The following is an 18,735-nucleotide window of genomic DNA, read 5'->3' on the forward strand; positions in this document are numbered from 1 at the left end:
AAGAAGGTCTCTGACAAGGTGCCGCATGGGAGGCTACTGAGTAAGATAAGGGCTCATGGTGTCAGAAGCAAGATTATAGCTTGGATAGAAGCTTGGCTGACTGGCAGAAAGCATAGAATGGGCATGAAAGGTTCCTTCTCAGGATGGCAGCCTGAGAAGGACCGTGGTGTCCTGCAAGGCTCAGTATTGGGACTACAACTTTTCATTTTATATATTAATGATCAAGGTTTGTGGGCGGCACGGTGGCACAGTGGTTAGCACTGCTGCCTCACAGCACCTGAGACCCGGGTTCAATTCCCGACTCAGGTGACTGACTGTGTGGAGTTTGCACGTTCTCCCCGTGTCTGCGTGGGTTTCCTCCGGGTGCTCCGGTTTCCTCCCACAGTCCAAAGATGTGCGGGTCAGGTGAATTGGCCATGCTAAATTGTCCGTAGTGTTAGGTAAGGGGTAAATGTAGGGGTATGGGTGGGTTTCGCTTCGGCGGGTCGGTGTGGACTTGTTGGGCCGAAGGGCCTGTTTCCACACTGTAAGTCTAATCTAACAATCTAATTTGTAGCTCGGGTGCTCGTTGTTGTGGTTCTGTTCGCCAAGCTGGAAGTTTTTGTTGCAAACGTTTCGTCCCCTGGCTAGGAGACATCATCAGTGCTCTGGAGCCTCCTGCGAAGCGCTTCTTTGATGTTTCTTCCGGTGTTTATAGTGATCCGTCCTTGCTGCTTCCGGGTGTCAGTTTCAGCTGTCCGCTGTAGTGGTTGGTATATAGGGTCCAGGTCGATGTGTTTGTTGATGGAGTTTGTGGGTGAATGCCATGCCTCTAGGAATTCCCTGGCTGTTCTCTGTCTGGCTTGCCCAATGATGGTAGTGTTTTCCCAGTCGAATTCATGTTGCTTGTTGTCTGAGTGTGTGGATACTAGGGATAGCTGGTCGTGTCGTTTCGTGGCTAGTTGATGTTCATGTATGCGGATTGTTAGCTGTCTTCCTGTTTGTCCTATATAGTGTTTTGTGCAGTCCTTGCATGGTATTTTGTAAACTACATTAGTTTTGCTCATGTTGGGTATCGGCTCCTTTGTTCTAGTAAGTTGTTGTCTGAGCGTGGCTGTTGGTTTGTGTGCCGTTATGAGTCCTAAGGGTCGCAGTAGTCTGGCTGTCAGTTCTGAAACGCTCCTGATGTATGGTAGTGTGGCTAGTCCTTTTGGTTGTGGCATGTCCTCGTTCCGTGGTCTATCTCTTAGGCATCTGTTGATAAAGTTGCGCGGGTATCCGTTTTTGGCGAATACCTTGTATAGGTGTTCCTCTTCCTCTTTTCGCAGTTCTGGTGTACTGCAGTGTGTTGTAGCTCTTTTGAATAGTGTCCTGATGCAGCTTCGTTTGTGTGTGTTGGGGTGGTTACTTTCATAGTTTAGGACTTGGTCTGTGTGTGTTGTTTTCCTGTGTACCCTTGTGGTGAATTCTCCGTTCGGTGTTCTCTGTACTATCACGTCTAGGAATGGGAGTTGGCTATTCTTTTCTTCTCTCGTGAATCGGATTCCTGTGAGCGTGGCGTTGATGATCCGGTGTGTTTTTGATGATTACAAACGTGTCATCGACATATCTGACCCAGAGTTTGGGTTGAATTTGTGGTAGGGCTGTTTGTTCTAACCTTTGCATAACTGCTTCTGCTATGAGTCCCGAGATTGGTGATCCCATGGGTGTTCCGTTGATTTGTTCGTATATCTGATTGTTGAATGTAAAGTGTGTAGTGAGGCCTCACTACACACTTTACATTCAACAATCAGATATACGAACAAATCAACGGAACACCCATGGGATCACCAATCTCGGGACTCATAGCAGAAGCAGTTATGCAAAGGTTAGAACAAACAGCCCTACCACAAATTCAACCCAAACTCTGGGTCAGATATGTCGATGACACGTTTGTAATCATCAAAAACACACCGGATCATCAACGCCACGCTCACAGGAATCCGATTCACGAGAGAAGAAAAGAATAGCCAACTCCCATTCCTAGACGTGATAGTACAGAGAACACCGAACGGAGAATTCACCACAAGGGTACACAGGAAAACAACACACAGACCAAGTCCTAAACTATGAAAGTAACCACCCCAACACACACAAACGAAGCTGCATCAGGACACTATTCAAAAGAGCTACAACACACTGCAGTACACCAGAACTGCGAAAAGAGGAAGAGGAACACCTATACAAGGTATTCGCCAAAAACGGATACCCGCGCAACTTTATCAACAGATGCCTAAGAGATAGACCACGGAACGAGGACATGCCACAACCAAAAGGACTAGCCACACTACCATACATCAGGAGCGTTTCAGAACTGACAGCCAGACTACTGCGACCCTTAGGACTCATAACGGCACACAAACCAACAGCCACGCTCAGACAACAACTTACTAGAACAAAGGCGCCGATACCCAACATGAGCAAAACTAATGTAGTTTACAAAATACCATGCAAGGACTGCACAAAACACTATATAGGACAAACAGGAAGACAGCTAACAATCCGCATACATGAACATCAACTAACCACGAAACGACACGACCAGCTATCCCTAGTAGCCACACACTCAGACAACAAGCAACATGAATTCGACTGGGAAAACACTACTATCATAGGGCAAGCCAGACAGAGAACAGCCAGGGAATTCCTAGAGGCATGGCATTCATCCACAAACTCCATCAACAAACACATCGACCTGGACCCAATATACCAACCACTACAGCGGACAGCTGAAACTGACACCCGGAAGCGGCAAGGACAGATCACTATAAATACCGGAAGAAACATCAAAGAAGCGCTTCGCAGGAGGCTCCAGAACACTGATGATGTCTCCTAGCCAGGGGACGAAACGTTTGCAATAAAAACTTCCAGCTCGGCGAACAGAACCACAATATTAATGATCGAGATGAAGGAACTGAGGGCATTCTGGCTCAGTTTGCAGACGTTACAAAGAGAGACTGGTAGCATTGAGGAGGCAGGGAGGCTGCAGAAGGATTTGGACAGGTTAGGAGAATAGGCAAAGAAGTGGCAGATGGAATACAACGTGGGAAAGTGTGAGATCCTGCACTTTGGTAGGAAGAATAGAGGCATGGACTATTTTCTAAATGGGGAAAAAAATTCAGAAGTCTGAATTGCAAAAAGATTTGCAAGTTCTAGTCCAGGATTCTGTCAAGGTGAACTTGCAGATTGAGTCAGTAGTTAGGAAGGCAAATGCTGTGATGAGAGTTATTTTGAGAGGACTTGCATATGAAAGCAGGGATGTACTTCTGAGGTTCTATAAGGCTCTGGTCAGACCACATTTGGAGTATTGTGCGCAGTTTTGGGCCCCATATCTCTGGAAGGATGTACTGACCCTGGAGTGTGTTCAAAGGAGATTCATGAGAATGGTCCCAGAATGAAAAGTTTAACATATGAGGGACGTTTGAGAACTATGGGTTTATACTCAATGGAGTTTAAAATGATGAGGGGAGAATCTAAATGAAACATACAGAATACTGAATGGCCTGGATAGAATAGATGTTGGGAAGATGTTTCCATTGATCAGAAGAGACAAGAACCAAGGACATAGTCTTAGAGTGAAGGGAAGACATTTTAGAATACAGCTAAAGAGAAACTACTTCAACCAGAGAGTATGACCAAGTACTCAAGTTTTGAGTTTTCTCATTCTCTCACCTGAGATGTTTGCTCATGTTTTTAATAAAAGTTCCTTTAACGTTTCTCTCAGTTTTCTCCGAAGGTATTTTCAACATACATTGGTCTTGAAGGTTGGCAGTATCTGTCAAAATACAAAAATCAACATCTCTCCCTAGCCAATTAAATGCTGCCTTACCCAAGTAATTTCAACATTTTCTACATATTGTTTCATATTTTCAACACCTGCAGCATTTTTAATTTTCAAAACAAAGTACTTCAAGTTCTTTGCCAATACTTGACTTTCATGTTGGAGTTTTTTGATTTTTAATGATTCTATTGAAAGTATTTTTCGAAAGTCCGAAAGAAAAGGATTCAGCCTGAAACACTGATTCAACATAACTGTCCCCAAATGTGGACAGATGTTTTGTATGTTAACAATATTTTTTGAAGTTTTACTTTTGAAAGTAAATTCTGCTTGGGCAACTGTGCTCTCTAAAGAGTGTGATTGATGGAGAGAGAGTGAATGGTGGATGAGAAAGCAGTATTCCCTGGGATTCAGATTGTCATGCACTTGTCAAAAGATGGCCTGAAACAGCTGCCATACTTTTCTTTGCATCTTGATTAGGCTGCTTCGGTCAATTTGTCCAATCTTAAAACCAAATCACAATGTATTTGTCGAGTTAGAAGTAGGTAGGACACCTTGACTTCTAACAGGAAGAAATTCAGTAATTTGTATAAAACACTTAAGATTGTCAGGTGAGGACATGTTTTCAAAATTGACAAGTAGCATAGGCTACTTTTATACAACCAATCTGTACTCTCACGTTTTAAGTTTTGGATTTCTTTCCAGTATTACTTCTTTTGTATCATTTTCTCAGCTATGTATAAATTATAATTTGATAGTCCAGTACTTAGCATTGCCAAAAAAAATACTTTTTTGTCGAAGTTTGTATGTTCTTGGATTGTCCTGATGTGTGCAAAACAAAAATATTTAACAAAATGTGGCTAGTCTTCAGCAATATTGGATTAACGTGTGCAATTAATGCCATACCTGATGCCATGCTGACCATATTGCTATTCCAACCAAATTCCATCTGCCTGAACCTGGTCCATATCCCTCTATTCTGTTCCTGTTCATGTGTCTATCTAAATGCCTCTTTAATGTTGCTATGATATTATTTACACTTCTGCTTCTTAACTTGCTGGTTTATCATCTTTGGCCTTAGGGGGTCAGAGACTTTCAAGGTCCTATTAGATATTGAATTGAGATTACAAGATCAAATTTTGCAAATTATGAGATTATATTCCCTACAGTGTGGAAACAGGCCCTTCGGCCCAACCAGTCCACACTGACCCTCCGAAGAGTAACCCACCGAGACCCATTTCCCTCTAACTAATGCACCTAACACTATGGGCAATTTAGCATGGCCAATTCACCTGACCCACACATCTTTGGACTGTGGGAGGTAACTGGAGCACCTGGAGGAAACCCACGCAGACATGGGGAGAATATGCAAATACCACACAGACAGTCGCACGAGGCTGGAATCGAACCTGGGACCCTGGTGCGCTGAGGCAGCAGTGCTAACCACTGAGCCACTATGCGGTTCTTTCCCTGGTTATCTGCTTGCACTTGATGTATATATAAAGCATCTTTTCTTTTATTCTTGATTTTACTTAAAGAAAATTGTTTGACACTCATGAGGGAAAACTAATTTATTTTTTTCAAGTTTGTTCCTGCATTTCTTTTTGTAGTTTTCTAGGCTTTCGACGTAATTACGCTTTTCGTCTTTGGTATGAGATTCTCTTTGTCACCTTATTCTATTTTGACTTTGAAGAGAAAATACAAATGGGAGTCCCATCTTTTTCACTGTAAAAATATATGTTTGAATGTGTGCAGGAGGGTTTCCTGACACAATATGTAGACAGACCAAAAAGAGGTGAGGCCATACTGGATTTGGTTCTGGGTAACGAACCAGGCCAGGTGTTAGAATTGGAGGTAGGTGAGCACTTTGGGGACAGTGACCACAATTCGGTGACTTTTACTCTAGTGATGGAGAGGGATAAGTGTGCACTACAGGGCAAGAGTTATAGCTGGGGGCAGGGAAATTATGATGCGGTGAGGCATGACTTAGGATGCGTGGCTTGGAAAAGTAGGCTTTAAGGGAAGGGCACAATCGATATGTGGAGCTTGTTCAAGGAGCAGCAATTGAGTGTCCTTGATAAGTATGTACCTGTCAAGCAGGGAGGAAAGGGTCATGTGAGGAAGCCGTGGTTTAAGAAGGAATTGGAATCCCTTGTGAAAGGGAAGAGGGCGGCCTATGTAAAGATGAGGCGTGAAGGTTCAATTGGGACGATTGAGAGTTATAAGGTAACCAGGAAGGATCTAAAGAGAGAGCTAAGAGCAGCAAAGAGGGGACATGAAAAGTCCTTGGTTGGTAGGATTAGGGAAAACCCAAAGGCTTTCTATCGGTATGTCAGGAATAAAAGAATGACTAGGGTAAGAATAGGTCCAGTCAAGGATAGTAGTGGGAAGTTGTGCGTGGAGGCTGAAGAGATTGGAGAGACACTGAATGAATACTTTTTGTCAGTATTCACTCAGGAACAGGACATTGTTGCCGATGTGAATATTGAGTCACAATTAATTAGAATGGATGGCTTTGAGGTATGTAGGAAATTCTGGAAAGGGTGAAAATAGATAAGTCCCCTGGGCCTGATGGCATTTATCCTAGGAAGCAAGGGAGGAGATTGCAGAGCCATTGGCCTTGATTTTTATGTCCTCGTTGTCTACAGGAATAGTGCCAGAAGACTGGATAGCAAATGTTCGAGAAGGGGAGTAGGGATAACCGTAGTAACTATAGGCTGGTGAGTCTCACTTCAGTTGTGGGCAAAGTCTTAGAGAATTGTAAGGGACAGGATTTATGAACATCTGGATAGGACTAATGTGATCAAGGATAGTCAGCATGGTTGTGTGAAGGGCAGGTCGTGCCTTACAAACTTTATTGAATTCTCTGAGAAGGTGACTAAGGAGGTGGACGAGGGTAAAGCGGTAGATGTGGTGTATAAGAATTTTAGTAAGTTGTTTGATAAGGTTCCCCATGGTAGGCTACTGCAAAAAATACAGAGGTATGGCATTGAGGGTGCGTTCGAGGTTTGGATTAGGAATTGGCTCGCTGGAAGAAGACAGAGGGTGGTAGTTGATGGTAAAGGTTCATCTTGGAGTGCAGTTACCAGCGGTGTTCCGCAAGGATCTGTTTTGGGACCATTGCTGTTTGTCATTTTTATAAATGACCTGGAGGAGGGGCTAGAAGGTTGGGTGAGCAAGTTTGCGGATGATACGTAAGTCGGTGGAGTTGTTGACAGTGAGGAAGGATGTGGCAGGTTACAGCGGGATATAGATAAGCTGCAGAGCTGGGCAGAAAGGTGGCAAATGGAGTTCAATGTAGGTAAGTGTGAAGTGATTCACTTTGGTAAGAGTAACAAGAAGATGGAGTACTGGGTTAATGGTCGGATACTTGGTAGTGTGGATGAGCAGAGGGATCTTGGTATCCATGTACACAGATCTCTGAAAGTTGCCACCCAGGTAAATAATGCTGTGAAGAAGACATATGGCGTAGTGGCTTTTATTGGTAGAGGAATTGAGTTCCAGAGTCCTGAGGTCATGTTGCAGTGGTATAAGACTCTGGTGCGGCCGCATCTGGAGTATTGTGTGCAGTTTTCGTTGCCATACTATAGGAAGGATGTGGAGGCACTGGAACGGGTGCAGAGGAGGTTTACCAGGATGTTGCCTGGTATGGTAGGAAGATCATATGAGGAAAGGCTGAGGTACTTGGGGCTGTTTTCATCGGAGAAAAGAAGGTTTAGGGGTGACTTGATGGAGGTGTACAAGATGATTAGGGGTTTAGATAGGGTTGACAATGAGAACCTTTTTCCACATATGGAGTCAGCTATTACGAGGGGGCATAGCTTTAAATTAAGGGGAGGTAGGTATAGGACAGATGTTAGGGGTAGATTCTTTACTCAGCGAGTCGTGAGTTCATGGAATGCCCTGCCAGTAGCAGTGGTGGACTCTCCCTCTTTGTGGGCATTTAAACGGGCATTGGATAGGCATATGGAGGATAGTGGGCTAGTGTAGGTTAGGTAGGCTTGGGTCGGCGCAACATCGAGGGCCAAAGGGCCTGTACTGTGCTGTGTTTTTCTATGTTCTATGAATCTTTTGTTTTTGCCTTGACTGATTTGACACCTTCATGTTTACCTTCAAGTAGCAGATTTCAGTGCATTTTTTGCTAACTCGTCTTGCAGTTTTGTAATATTAGCTTTTCTTAAGTTAAGAATTTTAATTCTTGGTCTTTCTTTATCCTTTTCCATAACTACACTAAATGTAACTGAATTATGATTAGTTGCACACTCTTCTAATGATGTGACTTCCACCTGTCAAGCTTCATTCTATAAGTCCAAGTCTAGAATTTTTCTTGGGGTTGCTACATTATTAGTTTAAAAAATATAGGAATTGTATCCTAGTTTCCACCCTGGGAAAAAAAGACTTTGACCAACCACCCTATCTGTGCCTCTCATAATGTTATATGCTTCTAATAGGTCACCTCTCAGCCATCGATGCTCCAGCAAAAGCAATCCAAGTTTTTCCAACCTCACCTTACACCAAATACATTCTAATCCAAGTAAATCTCCTTTGCACCCTCTCGAAAGCCTCCACATCTTTTTTGTAGTGTGGGGACCAGAACTGCACGCCATACTCTAAATGTGGCTTAACTAACATTAATACTGCTGACTGTTAGGGAGCTATGGATTTGCACCCCAAGATCCCTCTGTATATCAACGCTCCTAAGGTCCTGCTATTTACTGTATATTTTTTCCGCTTGCATTTGGCCTCCCAAAATGCATCATTTCACACTTGTCCAGATTAAACTCTACCTGCCATTTCTCCACCCAACTTTCTACTGATCTATATCCTGCCTCATCCTTCGACAACCTTCCTCACTATCCACAACTCCTCTAGTCTTTGCATTGTCTGCAAACTTACATTACATCTGGCACTTATTCTTGCAGAGAATGGTTACTGGTTATAGGCCTCCAGTCAGAAAAACACCCCTCCCCAACCATTGTCTGTCTTCTATGATCAAGACAATTTGTATGCAACTTGTCCAACTCAATGTGGATCCCGTGTTCTATCTTCCTTACCAGACTTTAGGGGCCTTATCAAATGCTGTAGTAAAATCTATGTAGACTACATGCATTTCCCTACCCTCATTAATCATTTTCGTCATTTCCTTGAAAGACTCAATAAAATTTGTGAGACATGACCTTCCCTGCACAAAGCCAGCATGACTATCCTACTAAGTCCATTATTTTATAAATGTAAGTAAATCCCCCTAAGAATCTTCTCCAATAATTTCCCCTACCTCTAATGTAAGGTTCAGTGGCCTGTAATTTCCTGGATTATCCCTGTTCACCTCCTTAAAAAATGAGCAATAACGGCTTGTGGGAGCTCACCTGTGGCTAAAGATGGACACACAGACTTCTGTCAAGGCCACTGCAATCTCTGTCTTTGCCTCCCTCAGTATTCTGGGATAGATCCCATCTGGGGACTTACTGCCTTAATATTTTTCACAAAACACAACTCCACTTCCTTCTTAATTATCAACATGCTCCAGAATATCAATGTATCTGCTCCCTAATTTTACCATCATCCATGTCCTTCTCCTTGATGAATACCAGTGCAAAGTGCTCATTAGGGACAGTGCTTCCTCTGGCTCCATGCATAAATTACCTCCTTTGTCCTTGAGTGGACTTAGGTCATTGTGGCGGCTTGTCTGGGAGAGGCGGTCTGTGTTTGGTGTGCTATTCTCCAGGTTTGGAGGTCTTTTCTGGGCGTGGAGACCTTACTGATGGAGAGATCTTCTTTTGCAGTGGTTTCTGGGTGTTCCAGCTTTCATCATCTCAATCAACTTTGTCTGAAGTAAAATTGACTAAGATGAACTCTCTTAATTTTTACTTTTTCCTTCTTACCTGTGACTTCTGTCTTTAACACAGTAGGTATGACAATTCATGAAACTTTTCACTTTTTTTGTAAAAATATGTGATAATACATTGCTGTTTTATTCTAATCTTGCTTTTGCTATCCTTTTGCTCCTGATATGGCGATAAAATGCCTTGGAATTCTCCTTAATCTTATTTATCAAGGACATTTCATGATCCCTTTTAGTCCTCCTCATTCATTGTTTAAGTTTTTTTTTCCTGCTTCCTTTACATTCCTAAAGGGCCTTGTCTGATTCCAGTTTCTCAAACCTTACATATGGTTCCTTTTTTTTGACTAAGTTTTCAATATCTCTTGTCATCCAGGAGACCTGAATCTTGCCATCCTTATCTTTCATCATCACAGGAACATGCTGGTCTTGAATTCTGATCAACTGACCCTAAAAATACTCCCACAGCTGCCTGCAATCAAATTTGTCCAGTTCCTGCTGAACACTGCTCTCATCAGCAATCCAATTTGGCACTTTCACCTATGGATCAATCTTACCCTTATCCATATTCATAACTACCTTAAAAATTAGGAAATTATGATCACTGTTCTCAAAATGCACTCAATGAATTAACCAGGTTCATGCTCCAATTTAAAGTTTAGTATAACCGCTTTCGTAGTTGGATTTTCTACATATTGTTTCAAGAAGCCCTCCTGGATGCACTGAACAAATTCTGCCCTGTCTAAGCAACTGCTGCTAAAAGAGTCCCAGTTAATATTGGGGATATTAAAAATCACCCACTATGCCAATCCTTTAGTTTTTACATTGTTAATGATCAGCTTACATTTCTGTTCCTCCACCTCCTGCTGGCTACTGGGAGGCTGATAGTATAACCCCCATCATAGTGATTGCATCTTTTGTATTCCTGAGTTATATCCGTATAACCTTGCTGGATGAATCTTCCAATATCTCCTCTTAGTGCAGCTGTGACATTCTTCTTAATCAGTAATACAACTGCCTCATCCCTTTTATATCCCACTTAGAAACTCAGCAGGTCGGCACCATCTGTGAAGAGAAAAAAGTTAACGTTTCAAGTCCAGGGTCCCTTCTTAACAACTCATAACTTTGAACAGGTCATATTTATGTTGATGTTGGGGAATGGGTGGGGTGTTGTATGGAGCTTAGGCAGGGGGTGGGGGGGTTGCGAGGGGCGAGGGGGGGGAGAGAGAGAGAGAGAGAGAGAGAGTGTGATTAAAGGGCAGGCAGACAAAGGGATTGTAAATGGTAAACCAGGGAAGGGAAGAGAAACTAAGTATATGATGATGGGGTCTGAATAGTTGAGAATGTGCTGAAAGCAATCCACTTTAATTCAGCATTTAGGATTGCTGGAGTTGGTAGGTGTGTTGGTTAGTATACTGTACATAGGTATTCATGCTTTCGTATTGTTCGAGGAGAAAGTGAGGACTGCAGATGCTGGAGATCAGAGCTGAAAATGTGTTGCTGGAAAAGCGCAGTAAGTCAGGCAGCATCCTAGGAGCAGGAGACTCGATGTTTCGGGCATGATCCCTTCTTCAGGAAATCCTGTTCGACTCAATTTGGAGTTGTAAGGTTTCCCCGAAGCAAAAGATGAGAGCTGCTTGTCCCAGTTTCTGTTAAGTCCTCACTGCAGTAGGCCTGACGCATACATGTTGGTATGGGAACATGGCAGTATGTTGAAGTGGCAGACAATTGAAAGTTTGGCATAATTTTACAGATAGTAAGTAATAGGAACAGAGACACACTGACACACTTTCACATGCAATTCATTTCATAGTTTACGCTGGTTTTAAAATTTTGACTTTGGAGGTAACAGCTGCCGTCTCTTCACCATGAATGTCCAATCTCTCTACACATCTGTGCCCCATCAGGGTGAGCTTAAGGCTCTCTGCTTTTTCCTCAAAACAAGTGCTGAACTGTCCCTGTCCATTACCACCACCACCTGCCCGGCTGAGCGCGTCTTTGTCCTCTTTCTCCTTTAGCTCCTCTCATTTCATCAGGTCAAGTAAAGTTGATCTAGTCCTACCAAACCATAGGGCTGCACTCTCATTAGAGACAAACAGCTATTGGTGGCTTAGCCTACCGTTACAATGACTCAGGCAAGGGGAAAGGCTGAGCAGGAGAGTCCTTCATGATAACCTCAGCTGGTGTGAGAATGTTGTGGCTATGAAATGAATTGATTTTAGTACAGCCAATCCATTTTCAACTAAGCATTATCACCTAATTCGTTTCTTGTCTTCCCTGGCTTACTATCTTTGTCGGCCTACCCTTTTTTCTCTCCCTGGGTTCCCTGTCTACCTCTCTGCTCATTTCTTTCTCTCCATCCACCCCCCGCTCCCCACCAAGCCCTTTCATCAGCATTAATACCATTTATTCCTAGATGTTACAAGTTCTGAAGAAATTTGACTAGAAACAATAACTTCATTTTTTCCTCACAGATACTGCCAGATGCTGAGTTTCTTCAGCAGTTTTTGTTTTTATTTGTTCTTCTATCTCTCTTTGCCTGTTTAGAGAGTCATACAGCACAGAAACAGACACTTCAGTCCAACTCCTTCACACTGACCAGGTTTCCCAAACTAAGCTAGTCCTATTTGCCTATCTTTGGCCCTTTTCCCTATCTTTGGCCCTTTTCCCTTTAAACCTTTCCTATTCGTGCACCTGTCCAAATGTCTTTAAAATGTTGTAACTGTACCTGCACTTATCACTTGCTCTTGAAGTTCATTCCATGCATGAAACATCCTCTGTGTGAAAAGGTTGCCACTCAGGTTCCTTCTAAATCTTTCCTGTCTCACCATAAACCTAAATCTTCCAATTTTGGACTCTTTCCCCCCACCACCCTTGGAAAAGACTTTTTCTATTCAAATCTCTATAAGGTCACCCTTCAATCTCCTATGCTCCAGGAAAAGAAGTCCCAGCCTATCCTAACTTCAAGAAGGGAAACTCCAGGATAATGCAGGAAACTTAGTCCGTTGAGTCTCACGTTGGGTAGAGCAGTGGTTGTTGTTTACATGGATTTTAGAAAGGCTTTTGACAAGGTCCATCCTGGTAGGCTCATCTAGACGGTTAAGATGGATGGGATCCGTGGTGATTTGGCCATATGCATTCAGAATTGGCTTGCCCATTGTGGTGAAATGGTGGAGTTCCTCAAGGACCTATACCGGGACCTCTGCTGTTTGTGATAAATATAAATGACTTGGATGAAAACATAGATTGGGTAGGTTAGTAAGTTTGCAGTGGAGGTGTGGATAGTTTAGAAGTTTGTCAAAAGATGCAGCAGGGTATAGGCCAATTGCAAAATTGAGCAGGGAAATGGCAGATGGAGTTTAATCTGTCTAAGTTTGAGGTGCTGCACTTTGAGAGATGAAATGTTAATGAAAATGATGTAGTTAGTGGCAAGATCCTGAACAGCATTGATGTACAGAGGGATCTTGGGTTCATAGTTCCCTGAAAGTGACCACACAAGTAGATAGGATGTTCAAGAAGGCGAATGGCATGCTTGCCCTTCTTGGTTGGGGAGTTGAGTACAAGAATCAGGACGTCATGTTGCAACTTTATAAGACTTTGGTTCGGCCACAGTTTAGATTACTTAGTGTGGAAACAGGCCCAACAAGTCCACACCGACCCGCCAAAGCGCAACCCACCCATACCCCTACATTTACCCCTTACCTAACACTACAGGCAATTTAGCATGGCCAATTCACCTGACCTGCACATCTTTGGACTGTGGGAGGAAACCGGAGCACCCGGAGGAAATCCACACAGACACTGGGAGAACGTGTAAACTCCACACAGTCGCCTGAGGCGGGAATTGAACCCAGGTCTCTGACACTGTGAGGCAGCAGTGCTAACCACTGTGCCACCCACTTTAAGAGTATTATGTTCAGTTCTGGTCACCACGTTACAGGAAAGATGTGGAAGCTTTGGAGAGTGCGCAAAAGACGTTTACCAGGACGCTGCTTGGATTAGAGGGTATGAGCTATAAGGTGAAGATAGAAAAACACTGGTTGATTTCTCTGGAATGGCGGATGCTGAGGGGAGACTTGATAGAAGTCTGTAAAATTATGAGGTGCATAATGACAGTCAGAATCTTTTTCCAAGAGGTAAAATATCTAATACTAGAAGTCACACATTTAAGGTGAGAGGGGGAAAGTTCAAAGGAATTGTGAGGGGCGAGTTTTCACACAAAATGGCAGGATTGTGGAATGCGCTGCTGGGGTGGTGGTGGAGGTAGATATGATAGGTGCATTTATGGGTCTGTTAGATGAGCACGTGAATATGCTAGGAATGGAGGGATTTGGACCAAGGGCAGGCAGAAGGGAATACTGTAGTTTAATTTTGCAACTTGTCAGGCACAACATTGTGGGCTGAAGCACCCATTCTTGTGCTGTACAGTTCAATGTTCTATATAGCCTCTCCGTCTAAATCAACCTCCAGTCTGGTAATATTCTTGTAAATCGTTTCTGTACCTTTTTCAATTTAATAATGTCCTTTCTATAGTAAGGCAAACAGAACTGTACAGGCCTGTAATACAATCTCTGTGCTGTAATATCCACTTCTTGTTCTTATGCTTCTGAAGAGATTGTGGAGGCATTGGTGGTGATCTTTTGGAAATTGCGGGAGTCAGGAAGGTTCTCAGAAAATTGGGAATTGGCTAATGTAACACCATGTTTAAGAAGGGAGGGAGGCAGAAGATTGGAAATTATAGCTGGTTGGCTGACCTTGGTCATTGGTAAGGTGTTAAGAGTCCATTATTAAGGATGAGATTGCCAAGTATTGCAAGTGTGTGGTAAAATAGTGCCATGTCAGCATGACTTCGTCAAGGATAAGTCATGTTGACAAATCTATTAGAATTCTTTTAGAATGTAAAGAACACATTAAACAAAGGAGACTTAGTGAACATGAGCAATTTGATTTCCAGAAGGCATTTGACAAGGTGCTGCACAGGAGGCTGCTGAATAAAATAGATTAGATTAGATTAGATTACTTATAGTGTGGAAACGGTCCCTTCAGCCCAACAAATCCGCACCGAAGAGCAACCCGCCCAGACCTATTCCCCTACATTTACCCCTTCACCTAACACTACGGGCAATTTAGCATGGCCAATTGACCTAACCTGCGCATATTTGGACTGTGGGAGGAAGCCGGAGCACTCGGAGGAAACCCATGCAGACACTGGGAGAACGTGCAAACTCCACACACAGTTGCCTGGGGCAGAAATTGAACCTGGGTCTCTGGCGCTGTGAGGCAGCAACAGAGCTAACCACTGTACTGCCCAAGGTTATAGAGACAAGGTACTGGCATAGCTCGAGGATTGGCTGATTGGCAGAAGGTAGAGAGAGTGTGCAAAATCTTTTTCAAGATGGCAGCAATGACCAATAGTGTTCCACAGGGGTCAGTATTGGGACTACACCTACCCACATTATACGTATTGATTTGGCCAAAGCAACTGACTGCATTGTTGCTAAGTTTGCAAATAGGTGGAGGGGTTGTTTGTGTTGAAGAAGCAGGGAAACTGGACAGCCTGAGAAAGTGGACAAAGAAGTTAAAAATGGAATAGAGCGTGACAAAGTGTGAGTGTATGCATTTTGGTAGGAAGAATACAAGTATAAAATGAGGTCTGCAGATGCTGGAGATCACAGCTGAAAATGTGTTGCTGGTTAAAGCACAGCAGGTTAGGCAGCATCCAAGGAATAGGAAATTCGACATTTCGGGCATAAGCCCTTCATCAGGAATGAGGAGAGTGTGCCAAGCAGGCTAAGATAAAAGGTAGGGAGGAGGGACTTGGGGGAGGGGTGATGGAGATGTGATAGGTGGAAGGAGGTCAAGGTGAGGGTGATAGGCTGGAGTGGGGTGGGGGCGGAGAGGTCAGGAAGAAGATTGCAGGTTAGGAGGGCGGTGCTGAGTTGAGGGCGACTGAGACAAGGTGGGGGGAGGGGAAATGAGGAAACTGGAGAAATCTGAGTTCATTCCTTGTGGTTGGAGGGTTCCCAGGCGGAAGATGGGCGCTCCTCCTCCAGCCGTCGTGTTGTTATGTTCTGCCGGTGGAGGAGTCCAAGGACCTGCATGTCCTCGGTGGAGTGGGAGGGAGAGTTAAAGTGTTGAGCCACGGGGTGGTTGGGTTGGTTGGTCCGGGTGTCCCAGAGGTGTTCTCTGAAGCATTCCGCGAGTAAGCGGCCCGTCTCCCCAGTATAGAGGAGGCCACATCGGGTGCAGCGGATGCAATAGATGATGTGTGTGGAGGTACAGGTGAACTTGTGGCGGATATGGAATGATACCTTGGGGACTTGGAGGGAAGTGAGGGAGGAGGTGTGGGCGCAAGTTTTACATTTCCTGCGGTTGCAGGGGAAGGTGCCGGGAGTGGAGGTTGGGTTGGTGGGGGGTGTGGACCTGACGAGGGAGTCACAAAGGGAGTGGTCTTTGCGGAACGCTGATAGGGGAGGGGAGGGAAATATATCCCTGGTAGTGGAAATGACGGCGGATGATACGTTGTATACGGAGGTTGGTGGGGTGATAGGTGAGAACCAGTGGGGTTCTGTCTTGGTGGCGGTTGGAGGAGCGGGGCTCAAGGGCAGAGGAGTGGGAAGTGGAGGAGATGCGGTGGAGGGCATCGTCGATCACGTCTGGGGGGAATCTGTGGTCCTTGAACCGGTCCTCCATCCCATATTCCCAATTCCTTCGTCTCCGCCGCATCTGCTCCCAGGAGGACCAGTTCCAACACCGCACAGCCCAGATGGCCTCCTTCTTCAAGGACCGCAGATTCCCCCCAGACGTGATCGACGATGCCCTCCACCGCAGCTCCTCCACTTCCCGCTCCTCCGCCCTTGAGCCCCGCTCCTCCAACCGCCACCAAGACAGAACCCCACTGGTTCTCACCTACCACCCCATCAACCTCCGTATACAACGTATTATCCGCCGTCATTTCCGCCACCTCCAAACGGACCCCACCACCAGGGATATATTTCCCTCCCCTCCCCTATCAGCGTTCCGCAAAGACCACTCCCTTCGTGACTCCCTCGTCAGGTCCACACCCCCCACCAACCCAACCTCCACTCCCGGCACCTTCCCCTGCAACTGCAGGAAATGTAAAACTTGCACCCACACCACCTCCCTCACTTCCCTCCAAGGCCCCAAGGGATCCTTCCATATCCGCCACAAGTTCATCTGTACCTCCACACACATCATCTATTGCATCCACTGCACCCGATGTGGCCTCCTCTATATTGGGGAGACGGGCCGCTTACTTGTGGAACGCTTCAGAGAACATCTCTGGGCCGCCCGGACCAACCAACCCAACCACCCCGTGGCTCAACACTTTAACTCTCCCTCCCACTCCACCGAGGACATGCAGGTCCTTGGACTCCTCCACCGGCAGAACATAACAACACGACGGCTGGAGGAGGAGCGCCTCATCTTCCGCCTGGGAACCCTCCAACCACAAGGAATGAACTCAGATTTCTCCAGTTTCCTCATTTCCCCTCCCCCCACCTTGTCTCAGTCGGTTCCCTCAACTCAGCACCGCCCTCCTAACCTGCAATCTTCTTCCTGACCTCTCCGCCCCCACCCCACTCCAGCCTATCACCCTCACCTTGACCTCCTTCCACCTATCACATCTCCATCGCCCCTCCCCCAAGTCCCTCCTCCCTACCTTTTATCTTAGGCTGCTTGGCACACTCTCCTCATTCCTGATGAAGGGCTTATGCCCGAAACGTCGAATTTCCTATTCCTTGGATGCTGCCTAACCTGCTGTGCTTTAACCAGCAACACATTTTCAGAATACAGGTATAGACTATTTTCTAAATGGGGAAAAACTTCAGAAATTTGAAGCACAAAGGAACTTATAAGTCCTTGTTCATGATTCTCTTAAGATTAACATGCACATTTGGACCACATAGCTATGAAAGAATGTGCTTGCCTTCAAGAGGATGGAGAATTTACAACAATGATACTGGGGGTGAAGGGCTTTTCAGATGAGGAGCTGTTGAGAACTCTACATCTGTATACGATGGAGATTAGAAAGATGAGGGAGGTTCTGATTCAAACTTAAAGATTGCTGAGAAGTCTGGATGGAATGGATGTGGAGAAGATGTTTTGACTAATAGGATAGATGCAGACTTGAGAGCGTAACCTCAGAGTGAAGGGACAACTCTTTAGATGAGGAATTTCTTCAGTCTGAGGGTGGTGAATCTCTGGAACTCATTACCACAGAAGGTTGTGGAGGCCAAATTGTTGAGTGTATTTCAGCTAAGTTCCTGATCAGTGAGGGGAGCAAAACTTACAGGGAGAAAGCAGGAGAATGGAATTGAGAAACAGATGAGCCATGATTGAATGTCAGAGCAGACTTGATGGACTAAATGATCTAATTCCACTCCAATACCTTGTGGTCTAAAGGGCCTCCATTTCACAATCCTTCTTGCATACAATCCATCCTTACAGCTATAATTGTTTCTTTAATCAATATCTATCGCCACTGTTTTCATCTCTTTCCTATCATTCCAAATTAAAGTGCTATGACTAGAAATATTGAACTGTTCTTCCTGCCTTCGTTGTACCCATGTTTTAGTAACAACTGTATATTATTCTTTCAAGTGTTGAGTTGTGCCCTCAACACATTTGCCTTATTTATTAAAGCACAGTTAAACTTCTTATGTTCCAACCTCTGTTTCCTTTGTCTTCCACTTCCATTCATTCATGTTTTTCTGTCTTTTCCAGTTTTACTTTTCTCCCTTCTGAAATATATGCTCAGCTTCCCATATCCCTGCTGGGCAAGTTTAAATCTGCCATAAAAGAATTAACAAACTTGTTTGAGTCTCAGCAGGGCTGTGGGCCCAATATCGTCCAACTTTCTGGTTTATATAGGTCCTAACATCAAAAAGTAACACTATTACACCATGGAAATAGGCTGATTGAAATCACTGCTCCTTATTCATCTTTCATGCCTGTAGCAGGGTTGAGGAAAGATATCTTGTTCAATTGTGATTTCAGTGAAACTTATAAATCCAGTTGCTTTAGTATTACAAGAAAAACTGGCTTTGTTCAGACCAAGCTAATTTTGATAGTCTTAAAA

The 18,735-nt window shown here is 44.4% G+C and overlaps 1 protein-coding gene across 1 annotated transcript in view; it reads left to right on the top strand.

Moving 5' to 3' along the window:
* Positions 1 to 18,735, top strand: part of ppp4r1l (protein phosphatase 4, regulatory subunit 1-like) — a 139,458-nt gene that overhangs the window by 23,949 nt on the left and 96,774 nt on the right. The window lies entirely within an intron of this gene.

This window comes from Hemiscyllium ocellatum, chromosome 15 (genome assembly GCF_020745735.1).
Source record: "Hemiscyllium ocellatum isolate sHemOce1 chromosome 15, sHemOce1.pat.X.cur, whole genome shotgun sequence".
Classification (NCBI taxonomy): domain Eukaryota; kingdom Metazoa; phylum Chordata; class Chondrichthyes; order Orectolobiformes; family Hemiscylliidae; genus Hemiscyllium; species Hemiscyllium ocellatum.